The sequence below is a fragment of the Scatophagus argus genome, chromosome 23 (genome assembly GCF_020382885.2).
Source record: "Scatophagus argus isolate fScaArg1 chromosome 23, fScaArg1.pri, whole genome shotgun sequence".
NCBI classification, from domain to species: Eukaryota; Metazoa; Chordata; class Actinopteri; family Scatophagidae; genus Scatophagus; species Scatophagus argus.
The window spans coordinates 4,968,345-4,982,609 of record NC_058515.1 but is presented as its reverse complement, the minus strand read 5'-3'; the positions used below and the strand labels follow the sequence as shown (position 1 = coordinate 4,982,609).

The following is a 14,265-nucleotide window of genomic DNA, read 5'->3' as shown; positions in this document are numbered from 1 at the left end:
AAGCTTTTTAAGATATAACATGGCCCAGAGACAGTGACACTCTCCATTTCACTCTTCAGTTTGATCACTGGAGATATTTCCAGAAATGGCTGAAAATATGAGCTAGATTCGGAATATTTTTGATCTAAATAAATAGGATGCTGGCCAACTCCTTATTGAGTTACCTTCTAAATACAACTGGAATTTTAACAAGCAATTAACATCACATACAAAAAAAAAATGATAAGATGAGAGACGATCTTTAACATCAGAGCTTGTCCACCACATCACCAAGCCGCCTGGAAAGAAACTGCTCGACATAAAGTGTCTTTTGAAGAGCACACTGTAAGGTAATATTAAGAAAACTCACAAGTAGTGAGAGAATTAAGCACAACCTTTATAAATAGGTACGTGCATATTCAGATTCAGATTCAAACACGTCACCAGCAAAAGCTCAACTTCTCAAAAGAGCTGCCAGTTGTCATTTAAGTTCTATCACACCTGTACACCTAGGTTAGTCAGTAATTGACATTACATGCTGGGTACATGGGTAATTTCCCTTCACTCCTCACCTGTTGGCAATGTCTTCTAAGTTCTTTGAGGCAGGTGTTGGCAGCTGAGTGAACTTGTGCTGCCAGTCATTGCAGTGCTGCACCAAGGATGAAATGAGTGGTGAGCAGTCCAGCATGACAAACTGGATAACACTGCTGGCCTTTTCTGTGTGTACCTGGGGTAAACAAGAGAAAGAAATAGAAATGCATAAGAGTCAGATCAATGTGTTTTAATCACAAAATAAACAAAAGAACACCTGAAAGAAACACTCGTGAAATTTCAAGAACATACACGCACTTGTTTGTCTATGAAGACATCTGTCTAAATCTAAAAAAGTCTAATACATCCCAACAATAACTGTTAACCTTCATGAAGATTAATGGAACTGTTTCAGTGAGGTTTGGATTTTTTGATTTTGATTTTTTTCTGAAGATTATGAGCCAGCGCCCTTTGTAAAACATCTTGACCCTTTAAGCATTTTAAACATTCTGAGTGTACATGCTGTGACTTTATCAGTGCCTGATACAGTCTGTAGTGGTGCAAAAAAAAAAGAAAAACAAATTTTTACTTACTTGTTCAGACATCAGTGCACACTGCGTCAAAACACTCACTGATTTCATAAGAGATTTTGTAAATGGAAACTGAAAAAAAAAAGAAAATTAATTTAAAAGGAACCGAGTAATAAACAGAATCTTGTATTATCCTGCAATCATGGTTAATAGCATCTATAGCACAACCACAACAAGCAGCAATACAATGCAAACTTGATTTGTGTAATGAAAGAAATCGGATTAGTTTTATTGATGCAGAGAGTGTCATCGACCTGAGTGTAAAAGCCAAAGTGCTGAGGCAGGTTAGTGTGTGTACACACGCAGAGCACTGTTGACACTCCAGCTATTTACATACCAACGTCTTTGACGAATCCATAAGGCAATAATGCCTACTTGCACTGTGGGTGTACAGTATGTGCATGTGTGGGTTTGCGCTGACTGTGTGACTGGACCTCAGCGTAAAGATCCCACCAAGGTCAGAAGAACAATGTTCTTTGGTTTCGCCTCACTGTCTCTTCTCTGAGCCGCTTCAAAGTGTTTGAAAAAATAAAAAAAAATGCAGCGCTGGAAAGCTCCCTGATAGTTGACCCACGGAGTCCCAAACACTTTTTTTTAGTGTTCTGAAACTGCTGTTGCGGGATGTGCAACAACTCACCACAGCTGAGACTGGCCAGGAGTGCTCTAGGGTGAATACTGGCAAAGCTTTAAGTGCTCTCAAATACCACTCTGCTCATTCTTCACCCACTGACTACACTTCTTCATTCTTTCTGACTGCTCAACTGCTTTCCGTTCTGCGCACAGACACTGCGAGTGTTCTTTTTCATTCGATTTTGCAACAGTCTCTACCTTTTGAAATATAAACTCATACTGCAGGTGTTCATCACACAGCAGGAAGTACTGAAAGGACGATGGTGGAACTGACTATAATGACTAACTCAAATATACTTTTGTTTTTGCACAAAATAGTACAGAGGTATGAAAAATATTTAAGCAAAAAATTAATAGGATTAAATGAATATAAAACATTTCTGAACCAGTGTTTATAGTTTCTTGTTCCTTCATTTTGGAACTCATAAAATGTGTCCCATCTCAGGGGTTGGATGCTCCAAAGTGGTCTAGAACAATGTGCCCCCGAGGACCTGAAACCCAGACGTGTCCTCCACCAGGAAGATCATTCTCTAGCTTCAGAAAGCCCAAAATTAACAGTGTGCCCCATTTCTAACTTCTGAAGTCAAAAATTTTTTAATTTTTTAGTTTGAAAGTCACCCTCAAATAGATGAAGTTTAAATATCAGTTGTAAAGCAAGACAGGTTTGAAGATACATGGACTGAGACTTTAATATCTTACTTTGACTCACGATTGACATCTGGAAAGTACTGTACACCCACACATTATTCACACCCTTTAGTTGCTTTTTCATTGGTTTAGCACATGTGATATTTCTACCAGAGATCGATGACCATCTGAAATAATACACATTGACACATGATAGCACAACCTGACAAGGATCATCCGAACACAATTACAATTACTTGGATTTCGTGTGTGTGTGGGGGGGTGAAGAAGGACAGATCTTTATCCTCTTATGACATGTTTAGTCTAAAAATTAGACCACTTAAGGAACAGGCTAATGCTGTTGCCTTCCCTACCCCGTCAGTATTGTTACATCTGGGAAACAACAGCTGGTGTATTAATGCTAAACCAATGCCGTCTGATCATCAGTCACCTTTGATGACTTTGTGCTTGTGATACCATCAGATAACTTACCCCAACACTTTCTTATTTAGTTGACACTCCATTCAACGGAAGCCTAAAGGAATTTTCTCCCAAGTTGTTACAAAATCCCATCTTCAACATCTAACCGATGAATGCTCTTGTCTAACCTTTTCTCCAAAAAAAATGACAGGAAGAATGAATGTCAGATAATATTTATCACAAGTTACCTGTGTATACATGCACCAGTGGATGAAAAAGAGGGGTGCTTGTTGATCTCCCACGTCTTTTCCCAGCCAGGATCTTAGGTCTTCAGTTATACCTGCGAGTATCCAGCACTGGCTGTCACCCCTGTGGCTACTGCAGACTTTCATCTCCTCATCTTGCTCTGAAGGATTAAAGTGGAATGGGGTGAAAACAGGTTCAAAAAGTTATAAAATGGAAGCACAGAGAGAAACAACATGCCAGAAGAGAACATAAATGCAATGCTTATAACTCATTTTGCAGTTTTAAAGCCATTGTGGCTCTGTAATGTAACAGGATATATGGCATATACTGCCAGCTGATCAGAAGCTCAATGATACAAGAGCATAGCAATCACACGTCTTCTTTCAGTGTAATCGGCCACTCGCTTTAACTTTGGACACTGGAAAGACTTCAGAGCGCCCTGAGGATGCAACCTTGAGAAAACAGGTAGAGTGCTAAGAACCCAGGCCACATTCATAAGAACGTGTTTATCTTATATACTTTTAAACAACTGAAAATTAAGTGGATATCAACACAAAATAGGCAGTTTAAGCCACTTGCAGCTCAAACATCTCCCAGTTTCACTAAGTAGAATTGTGCAAGATGATATACGCATCCACTCTCACACAAAGTCAGACACCTTGTCAGACACATGTGTTGCCCTGGTTAAGGAGGACAAGTGGCTGGACAGAACAGAAATGAGAAAAGAGGCACGGAGAAGGGGGTAAAGCCCGAGTTTTAAGATGAGGGAGATAAAGAGAAGTGGATCAAGGGGAGAAAAAAACATCCAGATGAGGTCACAGAGGTCACTGAGTGAAACTTTTTGGAGGACAGGGGAAGGAGAACTGACTGAAGAGGCTTAAGATGAGAGCGTCTGGATCTATGAAGCCTCATGAATTTGTACTTCACTCATTCTAACTTTGTGATTTCTGTGTCTGGAGCATTTGCACGCTCTCTTATATTCACCGGATATTAAATAAGACATGATTTAAACTCGATTCCTATTCTGTGACAGTAGAAAATAATTGTTTAACTTAAATGTGTGTAGTTAAAAATAAATAAATAAATAAATGAGCTAAAGTGGACAAGCACAAGTGCAATATAAATAATTGATGTCAGCAGCAGATGTAGAAGGAATACCAATGTTCCACTGAAACAGAATGACTTTAACCTTCGTTAAATTTTACTTCATTTTAAGTACTTTTTACCCAGTAAATGTAGAACGCAGCTTGTATAAAATAAATTTTACAGTCACTCAGGTGTTATTCTGAAATTTTCCTGTATTAAAAGGATAAAAAAGGCTGAATGGCAATGAGGAGGGATAGTTTGAAAGAGCAAAAGATGAGGAGGACAGAGATACTTGACGGAGTGAAGATGTGGACAGAAGGGCTGTTTAACCAGAAATAAAAAAAAAGAAGTTATTTTCATAGAGGCTGGGATTTGAAAAATTAGGTGAACTAAACAGAACATTCACTGGCTCTTTGAGAAAAGGTCATTGAAAGAATCTGTTAAATATACAGAAAACAAAATAAAGAAAGAATGATATGGAAAATGTGAAAAGGAGCGTTAAGGGCACTCTGGGGAGTGATGAAATGGAACAGGAGAAACAGTTTGGCCACTGGAAAAGGGATTACAGTGAATGATTGGTCAAGTATGTGCTCCACACATTTCTTTAATGCTGACTACATTTGGCAATTATTCATTTTTCTCCTGTTTTTTTTCTTCTTTGCTTGTTTGTCTTGTTGTTGTTGTTGTCTCATTGAAAAAAAAAAATCTCACTCCTAACAAAACCCATTTTGGAAGTGGTTGTATAAAGCAATTGGTATAATAAAACAAACTGCCTGTTCTCTTTTTGGATTAAATTCAAATGTTTAGAAAGAATGTTAACAGATCCCCAAGTCATTTTAGGAAGAACGGTCCTGACAGCTCTGAGGTTTTTAAATGCAGACCATGCAGATCTCCATATGAAAGCCATTTTTTTATGACTGTGAGTTAGTTTTTAACACCAGAGTAAAAATGAGTTTCGAATCAGTAGAAAACCATCTTCGTGTGTTGATTGCAATCAAAATAAACATATTTGCAAATTCATTTTTGCCATTCAAGCTTCCGTGCGTCTGTTTTTAACCAGATCCCTGCCAGAAGAGCCTGCACGCCACTTCTCTCTGGAAAAAGGTGTGTGAGAAGATGAGCCGGCATGTTGAAGCAGAACTGAACGTATGGACAAGCAAACACATCTGTACCCATACTGTTATCTATCAAACACAACTACCCGACCTGACCCATCCGTATTAATATTAACTTCCATGGGATCAATATTTTCAGCCTTGAGGCAGGACTAGTCGATCAAGCCTGCTTCCTTTTCTCTATGTGAGAGAACATAAAAGGAAAATTCAAATCCAAAGTCTGGCTCCTATCTCTGACAATATCATTGATTTTTGTGACATAAAGATTTTTTTCTTAGCCAGTATTGTTCTATCAGCTCCAAACTGTCCAAAACGCTGAACACCAGGCTGAGCTAATATGTTGTGATATGTGCTATGGCTTGTCTCGTTAATGCAGTTTACAGTCAAACAACATGCATAAGGCAAGACTCACATGTCACTCCTAATTTATACACAACAGCGGCTTAGACATGAGTGTCTTCTGTGATCTATAATGCTGCCTCACTTTGTATTACTGTGTGGGTGACTGTCTGCATGTTTACTTACTAGATATTTTCCATATGAATGCTAGCATGGTCTGTGTGTGTTCTAAGCTGTTTGACAAGGACAAATGACTATTCCCCCATCCTATCATGGTGTCTACAAGGTGTTACCCTGTCTGCACGGGATTCTCAATGTGACTTAGACCTTGGAACTGCAACAAAGCTAGGGCATCACACAGGGAAGACGGATGACTTTGTTCAGCCCCAAAATATGAAAATCTTCCCTTTGCATATGTGTGCGTATTTGAGTCTGAGAAAGAATAATATTGGTAGAACTCCCACGTCTGAAGTAAATGTCAGAGCAAGATAAATAAAGATCTCTCCACATGCCGTTATTGCCTATTGTTATTTTGCATTCCTTATGCAAAACTTTCCTGCTGCGGGGACTATGTGTATGATAATGTGTCAGCATGTCCTGGCATCATATTTTCTCTCCACAGTACAACACTGCGCGGGTTGTATAAGCTTCTCTACATGCGTATGCCCTCTAACATGTCTGTCTATACTATGATCTGACAAAGCTAGAACCAAAGGGTCTAATATTTTCTTTGACTCAAAACGTTTCCTGGAGGAAAGATAGTCCAAACTGATGTCTGGGGAGATGAAATGTCTCATTAATGCGTGGCCTTTTTTGTGGAAAATAACATCCAATTATCAGTTAAATGAGACTCATTCAACAGCTGTATAATCTTATCAAATGCAAGGCCATGTGTCAAAGCTAATAAAGCTATAGAGCAATTCTAGGACCTAGTAAGGTTTACAACGCTGCTTATCTTAACTGTTCCAGAATCAATAGAGAGCAATGCTTATTATGGGTTACTGCTTAATGAACCTTGGTCTGTGGACAGATTTGTGTGTCTTAGGCCAAGTTCACATTATTCTGCATTTTCCAAACGCTATAATGCTTTCATCAAGTTAATATAGTGAAGCAATGTGTCGGATGAGAAACTGCTGCTTTGGAAAATTACTTTTTGACAAATAACAGAAAGGTAGAAAAAGTAATATTTCATGATGGGCAGACAAATCACTGCTGACAACAACAAAACAAGTCATTTGAAAACACAAAGTAGTAGGAGGAGGTAGATGAAAAGAGTGATTGCGAAACATACTGTGTGTACTACTACTACATACTGTTTCTGTTAAGTTGGCTTATGCCCAGGACTCACAGACAGTGTGTTGCTGCTTTGGCATGTTTACTGTCAGCCCTATCTGTCTACATGGTCATGTCTGTAACATGTTCTACATCTACAGACGTTCAAACAGCCCATTTTCATTGTCTATTTTTGCTGAGAACCATGCACATGATGACAAGACCCGACAATCTAGGTGCATAATACTACTACGACTAATAATAATAATAATGATAATAATGATAATAACAATAATAATAATAATACAAACAGGAGTAATTCTGCACCACTTGGAGTTTGTGAAAGTAGTCCTGTCTAGTGCCTGTATAAAATTTGTCATACTTGTCATGGTGTGGAAAAAAAAACAAGTTGCTGCTGCAGGCTCCTGTGAAAAACGCTGCTCATGTGGGCTGCGTGTCTCTGCAACTCATTGTGTAAACAACACATTTAATATGTTGCTTCTGCATACTAAACCAGTGTGTTCCAGCTGCAAAGAGAGTTACCTTTGCTGGGGTCTGGGGGACTCTCTGTTGCAGTTCTACAAGGACCCTAAAGACACGCAGTCCACTGTCTCTGTGACGCTCACCCACTGCTCCTGGAGCTTAGACACAGAGGGAGGGAATGGAGAGAGCGCCAACTCATTAGATACAGCCACAGACTTAGCTGGCTAAACCTCTTACAGTCTTCTTGGACTGGCAGAGAAAGGACGCACAAACCTTAATGATACAAGGAAAACGTATTATCGGCATTATCTTGTTTTTTTTGGACGGGACTCTAAACAGCTGGTAGAGACCTTGCTGTTGGCATACATGTGTGGCACAGCTCTACTATATCATTCTTCAGAACAGTCAGATTGTTCTGCAGAGTCTAACTGTTATATCTACCATATACACACAGGAACACACACACACACATGCACACACACACAGAGAGAACAGTGTTTGCTGTAAAAGTTTCACAGGCAGCAGGGCAAGAAGGAAGCACTGTTGTTGTCAGAGCAACAACAACAACAATGCTGAGCACACTGTTTGGAAACCGTTCTGTTGGCAAGCCTCTTGGTGGTCTTCAAGCTCCATCTCCCCTGGAATACCAACAGGAAAAAAAAAATCCCATGATGCAACCTCTCAAAACAAAACTGCAAGAAAGCAAGATAAATAGACAAGAAGAGAAAGCCACACAGGTGAAGAAAAAACTGCTCGACTGTTTAATTCAATATACCAAGCACTTCAAAAAATAAAGCATTTTCTTAAAAATCTTGTGTTACTCGTACCTGTTTGGTAACCACTTCACTTTGATACACACCTTTGCAAAAGTATGCAAAATTGCATAAACCATATTTAAATTTAAATAAATGATTTAAAAGATAAAAGATAAAAACTATAAGACAAAATATAAAACCGACATAATCACAAAGGGTATTTATTTGGTCTATTTGCCATTTTAGGCATGGTGAGAAGGACATCACATCAGTAAGTAAGGGATAGACATTCACCAAAGGAACCTACTGTAACAATGTGTGTGAAATACAGGGAAGGGAGATATTGAGAATTCCACTGACTGTGACAGCGCTGCATCTTTTCTTCCATCCCTCAAAGGCCTAGTTCCCATTCTTCCAATATCCCTTTCCCAGTCCCTCATTCCTTTCCTCCCTGGCTCTTTCTGCAGCTCTACAGATCAGAAGGGAGCTCATTACATGGGGATATCATGGCTCTAACGTCTCAAATACAGAACAGTGCCTCATGTACTCTCGCTCACTCTCTGGTTTGAATTACTGAAGACAGGCCTTATCCAGACCGCATCAGGCCAACATTACATCAAACACTTTCTCATTCAAACTGGGGGAGCAGAGAGCATGTTCCCACCGAGATTCCCGACTCTTCCTGTATGCGTTTGTCTTTAAACAGTACGTATCGCCCCTCGCTCTCTCTGACTTGCTGACTGCACTGCTGGACTAATTCCTAAGGAGAGTAATTTTGCTCTCACTCAAAATTCCAGATCCAAGCACCAATCTCCGGATTTTATGGCTTGCATGGGGATAAGGCACGGCGTGCAGAATAAGCCTCTGAGAGGAATTTTGCTGGTAGGGAAGGAGGGGGGCTATTCTGAGCGAGTTTAGATCTTTTCTGCAGATTCCTCGTCCCTCTCACGCTCTCTGTCTGCGTACCTAGAAATGCACAGACAGGCTGCCAGGCTTCTGACTTTGGGCTTCACAGATCTTGACATTGGCTTGATGTCGGGCCTGATCTTAAATCCTCGGAGAGGAGCGCAGTGGCAATCCCTGCCAATGAGCATTAAGTTTTCATTAGGCATGCTCAACCTGCCGCCGCTCCAGCTGCCCTCTGGCAACTCATCCCAAGGCTTTTATTATTGTTTTTGAACTGTGGGCCAACTTGTGTATGGAAGCCCCACAGAGTGTGTGTGTGTGTGTGTGTGTGTGTACCGTATGTATATATGTTTACGTGTCCATTATCTTCAATAAATTTTCCATTCTCACAGTTATGCATATCGCTCCCTAATGAACCATTAAACAAGTGCAGATGAAAAGACAAACATTCACATGCTGTATACACACACACACCCCCCGTGGTCATAACTGAGTGCTGTGCTACAAGTCAGCACTGCATCCGTCTTTCCATGTTATGACCTTTGCAGGGTCTGACATCACAACCCCCCCCCCCCCCCCCCCCCCAAACAGTCTATGCATCACGTTCTGGACTGCGGCCAGTCTGCCTCCACTGCTGCTCGGCTGCATTTACTTCCAACATAGGCTTGAAAATGCAGATGACAGAATGATGACAACTGAGCAGCCAGAAAAACGCAGGAGTGTGTGGGTGAGTGGCTGACTGAATGAAAGATGTAATTAGAAAAGAGGAGACGGGAAAGGGACCATGTTAAGAGTAGAACAGGAATGTAAATACATATGGGGAGGCTAGAAATATTTTATGAAATAAAGTAATGGAGGGGAAAGTGTAACTCTATCCTAATTATGTTACCACAGAGTCAGAGGAACAGCTGTGCTCAGAAACACAGTGGCAAGGTCAGGGGGCTTGTACACATTTCTTGATAAATCCATAACCTGCATACAGTTCAGTGCATGACTTGACCTGAATTCATCAGCTCCTTATCCTCCACTTTACAATCTGCTGGGATTGAATCTGTTTCGTATATGGGCATTTTTACAGCACCTGAAGACAAAACTCGACAACTAAGATGATAAATACATAATGTAAGATGCTTAATGTATAATTCAGTGTGATCGTCGTCTGATGAGCTTTCCTTCTACAAAACACTTGGCTCCCATTTTTAAATGTCATTGCTTTTGTTTAGCACACTGAAACCAATATCCCTCTTCAGAACCACGTCTTCACACTAAACGAGACTTAATCAAGTTGTCCCACTTGTTTATCGAAGACAAGAACAAACAGACGCTGCCACACACATGGCTTTGTTTTGCTCTTCTTAAGTAGACCGCTGTAAATTTCCACCAGCCTGCAGACTTTATCCAAACCTTGTTCTTTATGGTGAGTAAGGGAAAACAATTTTACAGAATTCGTTTTTAAATTTATGTATCTATGGTAGGTTAACTTTGACCACTTTTTCAATTTTCACCTTGTTCACATGGACATTGCTGCACACATATTTGCCTGGCAGCTGTTGAACACAGCCAGACAAACATCATTTCTGTCCTCTTAAGCAGATCCACCACACAGGAATAAGAATTTAATTCCTTTTCTCAACCTATATGTTTTATTAGCCCTCAATCTAAAAGGCAAAAGATACTAAAAACAATAGACAGCATTACTGGACACCTCTATATTATTAGAGCAGGCAAGATGATCTCATAACTGCTGAGACGGCAAGTGTGTGCCTGTGTCTGTCCATTTGTGTGTACACGTGTGGCTTCATTTCGCAAAAATAGCATGTAAGGGAAATGTTTGACAGACCGGGAATTCCAACAAACCATTAAAAAGATTATCCTTTTTCCCTCTGCATGGACAAATATAATCAAAAAATGCCTCAAAAGCTATCACTGTTTCACTTATGGAGAAATATCATGCAAAAGCCTGCTGGCATTAGCTGTGTTTGTGCATCTACTTGACCTTAGACTGGCACTCGTTTTGGGTTATGAACATTCACGGCATGCATGGCTTGCTAGATTTGTGCTCGCTCACTCGCACACATACTGAAATGCACGTTCACTTTCTACATGGAGGTCTAATTTTCAGATGAGTGTGTGCAGAGCTTAGAAGAGTCCCAGCTCTGTATTACATATGAGCTCTCTGCTACCATTTGCACTGTGTGCTGTGAGATAACACTATTACCTTCACATGATGAGGTTGTTAGTGATGTGTAGGGTTTGCTTTTTTTATTGTTTACTCAAGGATTATCATGAGCTCTTCTGCTCTCCAGTCTTGTTTTGGTCAAATCTTTATAAAATACCTGTAATTATAAACAGGGGTTGAGTGAAGCGCTGGGGTATCAGTGTGCATGCAGTCTTCCACAGCATCCTTTGTGATACCTTCACTGCAAGCCAACAAAGGATGAAGTTTTCAGATCATATGAATTGCTCAAGTGATATTAATGCTTGTATGGCTTTAGTGATAATGCAACTGATGCTGCTAATTCTGATGCCTAAAAAGAAACGACACGACACTCAATATCACAAATATTCTCTGGACTGATAATATAATTCTGAAGTATTACAATGATATTCAGTTCAGTGTCACAAGGGTATGTGTCAGACCTGTTAGCAGTAGCAGCACTTTCTCTCTGACTGCCGGAGGATGTTCCATGTTGTATGTCTCAGGAACGAAATGAAGCTTCTGTAGCACCTGGAGGACAAGGAAAGAGCGGAGGTCAAAGGAAGGAGGGATACAGCTAAGCCATAAGCATACCACACACAGCAACTGTTCCAACAAAGCAAGTTCACAGTATCATGTTTTCATAAAACTGTTGTCTATTACATCAAAGTAAACACAGAAGAAGCCACAAAGCAAATGAAAAGCAGAATTTCAGAACAAACACTGCCTGGCTTCTTTTTGAGCGGAACACGGTGCTTTCAAGTTTAGTTTATCGTTTTAGCAGGGCACACCAGAGCTTTGATTTGTAGCCAACAACTGATTGGGCCTGACCCAATGCCAAGAGTACATGCATGACTGGACTCCATCTTAGTATAAATGCCACAGGCTTGATCTAGTTTGGATTCGCGTTATTCTTTCTTCCCTAAATAGGAGCACATGAAACGAGGCCCTGCAATAACATCATCAATCTGCCAGCCTGGCCTTCCGAGCACTATGTGTGACATGCTGTTTATCAAAATGTTAATTTCTGTGACTTGTCAAAAGCTCCATTTACAAACATGTGCTTAAAAAAAAAGTGAGTGACAGTGTCTGTATCTGCAAGGACCCTGCCCTCTGCCTCTATTTTATTATTTTTCTTATTTTGCCAAGTTCGGGACATGTTCTGGGTTTCAACCGTTGGGCAGTAGATGTGTAGCCTGCAGCCACCGATGGAGGCAAGGTGTTAATGCCCGCAGGCTACACAGGTGCCAGATTGCAAGTACGCATCCAAGAGGAGACAATGAAAAGGGGATGAGGGGTCTGCTTTGAATGTTGTGTTTTCAAGCTACAACAAATCTAACTCATTCTGCCTTTAAAATGCTACCTACTAAATATAGTATCATCACCTTCAGAGTTGTACAGTACCACACCAGAGAGGATCAGTACCTGGTGTTTTATCTCTTAATCATAAAGAAGGTAGTTTTAGGTTACCCCCCTCACCAGAGCACAAGAAAATGTAGTGCATTCTAGATTCACAGACACAGCAGTGCACATATATTATCTATTTCATTGTTCACAGGAGACTGTTGCGAGGATTGTATTGCACTCCTGTCTCATATTTCAACCTTAATAGAAGAATGCCTTATTCCAAAGAGGATTTATGAGTAAAATGAAGGGAAACACAACCAAATCTGAGTGCAATTAAAGCTCCCCTACCACTGTTAATTTTTATTCTTTGTGAATCTGGATGGAGATAATAATGTTACACAGAGTCTAAGCTCTCACTGCTTTTAGACTCAAGTACATTTGTGTGCATATTTCCAGAGGCAAGCAGCAACAGCTGTGTTTAATAGTGACCGAGCCACCAAGGCCACAGCTGGACCAAAGCCACAGATACAGAACTTTGCTGGTTGGGGTGGGGGCTAGGGGGGGGGGGGGGGGGTTTGGTCTGGCCTCGAGAAGTCTACTAAGTCAGGCCAGGCCCAATGTTTCAGACCCAAAAGGGGCGATGGTCTAAGTGCTGATCTGGTTCACAAGGAGTAGCGTGAGTTGGCCTTCGTTGGCCTCCATTGGCTCTTTGAACCTTTGAACTACCAGTGCATTCCACCCCCTGAATAATGACTGAACAATAACCGCATTCTGTTATGTGAGAGTCAAAGGCTTTTTTCTTTCCTTTCTAAAGTATGGAGATGTGATTTTCATGTTCTCTTCGGGTTGAAAGTTCATTTTTTAGGAGATGGAGAAAGGGCTGTGACTGTCTTACAATGAAATATTTCTCACTGTTTGCTCACAATTTGAACAGTTTACAAGCAACAGTCAGCATGTGAGAGAGAGACAAGGAGAACAGAGGGAAGGAAGGGAAGGGTGAGGAGCAGAGTGCATGTGCATCCACCAGTTTTAACTTTTGGGCAGGAGTCCATTATGATTTTTTCCAGTTTTGGTTCAAGAGAAGACTGCAGTGCTAGAGTTTTGTTGTTTTCTTTGCCCGTTATATTTCTTGTTTTAAAGACAAAGCTCTAAGCACCAACAAGCAATGAACGATTTAAAGGTACAGGAAACTCCAAAATTGTGAGTGTGTAACTAATATCATTGTGATAGCTGTTTATTACTTGTATTTTATGATCCCCATTCCCTGGTTCAAACACTGGATTTTGAAGAGTTCTGAATTGTTTCGTCACAGACAGAAAATCTTCAAAGCGTGAATTAGCGGTCTATCCTGTGTTACGTCTTTAATGCATGACTGACAGGTAATTAGTCTAATTAGCTTGTTAGAGTTGAGACAAAGTGACTTGTTGACCTCTAGGTAGTGCTGAGAAGTGCAAAGAATATTGAAGGAGAAACATGTTAATATGAATGGATTTCACCGTGAAAATACCAAAGAAGTTATTCACAGCAAGGAGGAAAAACAATATTTATATGCAGTGCACATTTCAGCCACAACTGCATACCAAAACAAACAAACAAAAAAAAACATTATTCAATTGTTGAACTTTTCTGCAACTGAATACATTTTTCCAAATTATTTGTGAATTGACTGAACAACTTTAATTTTAAAAAAATATATCTTTGGACAGACAGATATGCTAATTACAATGTGGACATGTCTGTGA

General features: G+C 40.2%; 1 long non-coding RNA gene across 2 annotated transcripts in view; it reads right to left on the bottom strand.

Annotated features, from left to right (window-relative positions):
• The window catches only part of LOC124055055, a 65,509-nt gene that overhangs the window by 43,777 nt on the left and 7,467 nt on the right, over positions 1–14,265 (bottom strand). The window contains exons 7-12 of one of the 2 annotated variants that reach the window (XR_006842528.1): positions 11,620–11,707; positions 11,316–11,399; positions 7,379–7,476; positions 3,026–3,183; positions 1,104–1,172; positions 552–706 (exon numbers count right to left, since the gene is read on the bottom strand). This is a non-coding gene — a long non-coding RNA (uncharacterized LOC124055055). The remainder of the gene's footprint in view (positions 1–551; positions 707–1,103; positions 1,173–3,025; positions 3,184–7,378; positions 7,477–11,315; positions 11,400–11,619; positions 11,708–14,265) is intronic. The other variant, XR_006842529.1, reaches the window with a different exon arrangement.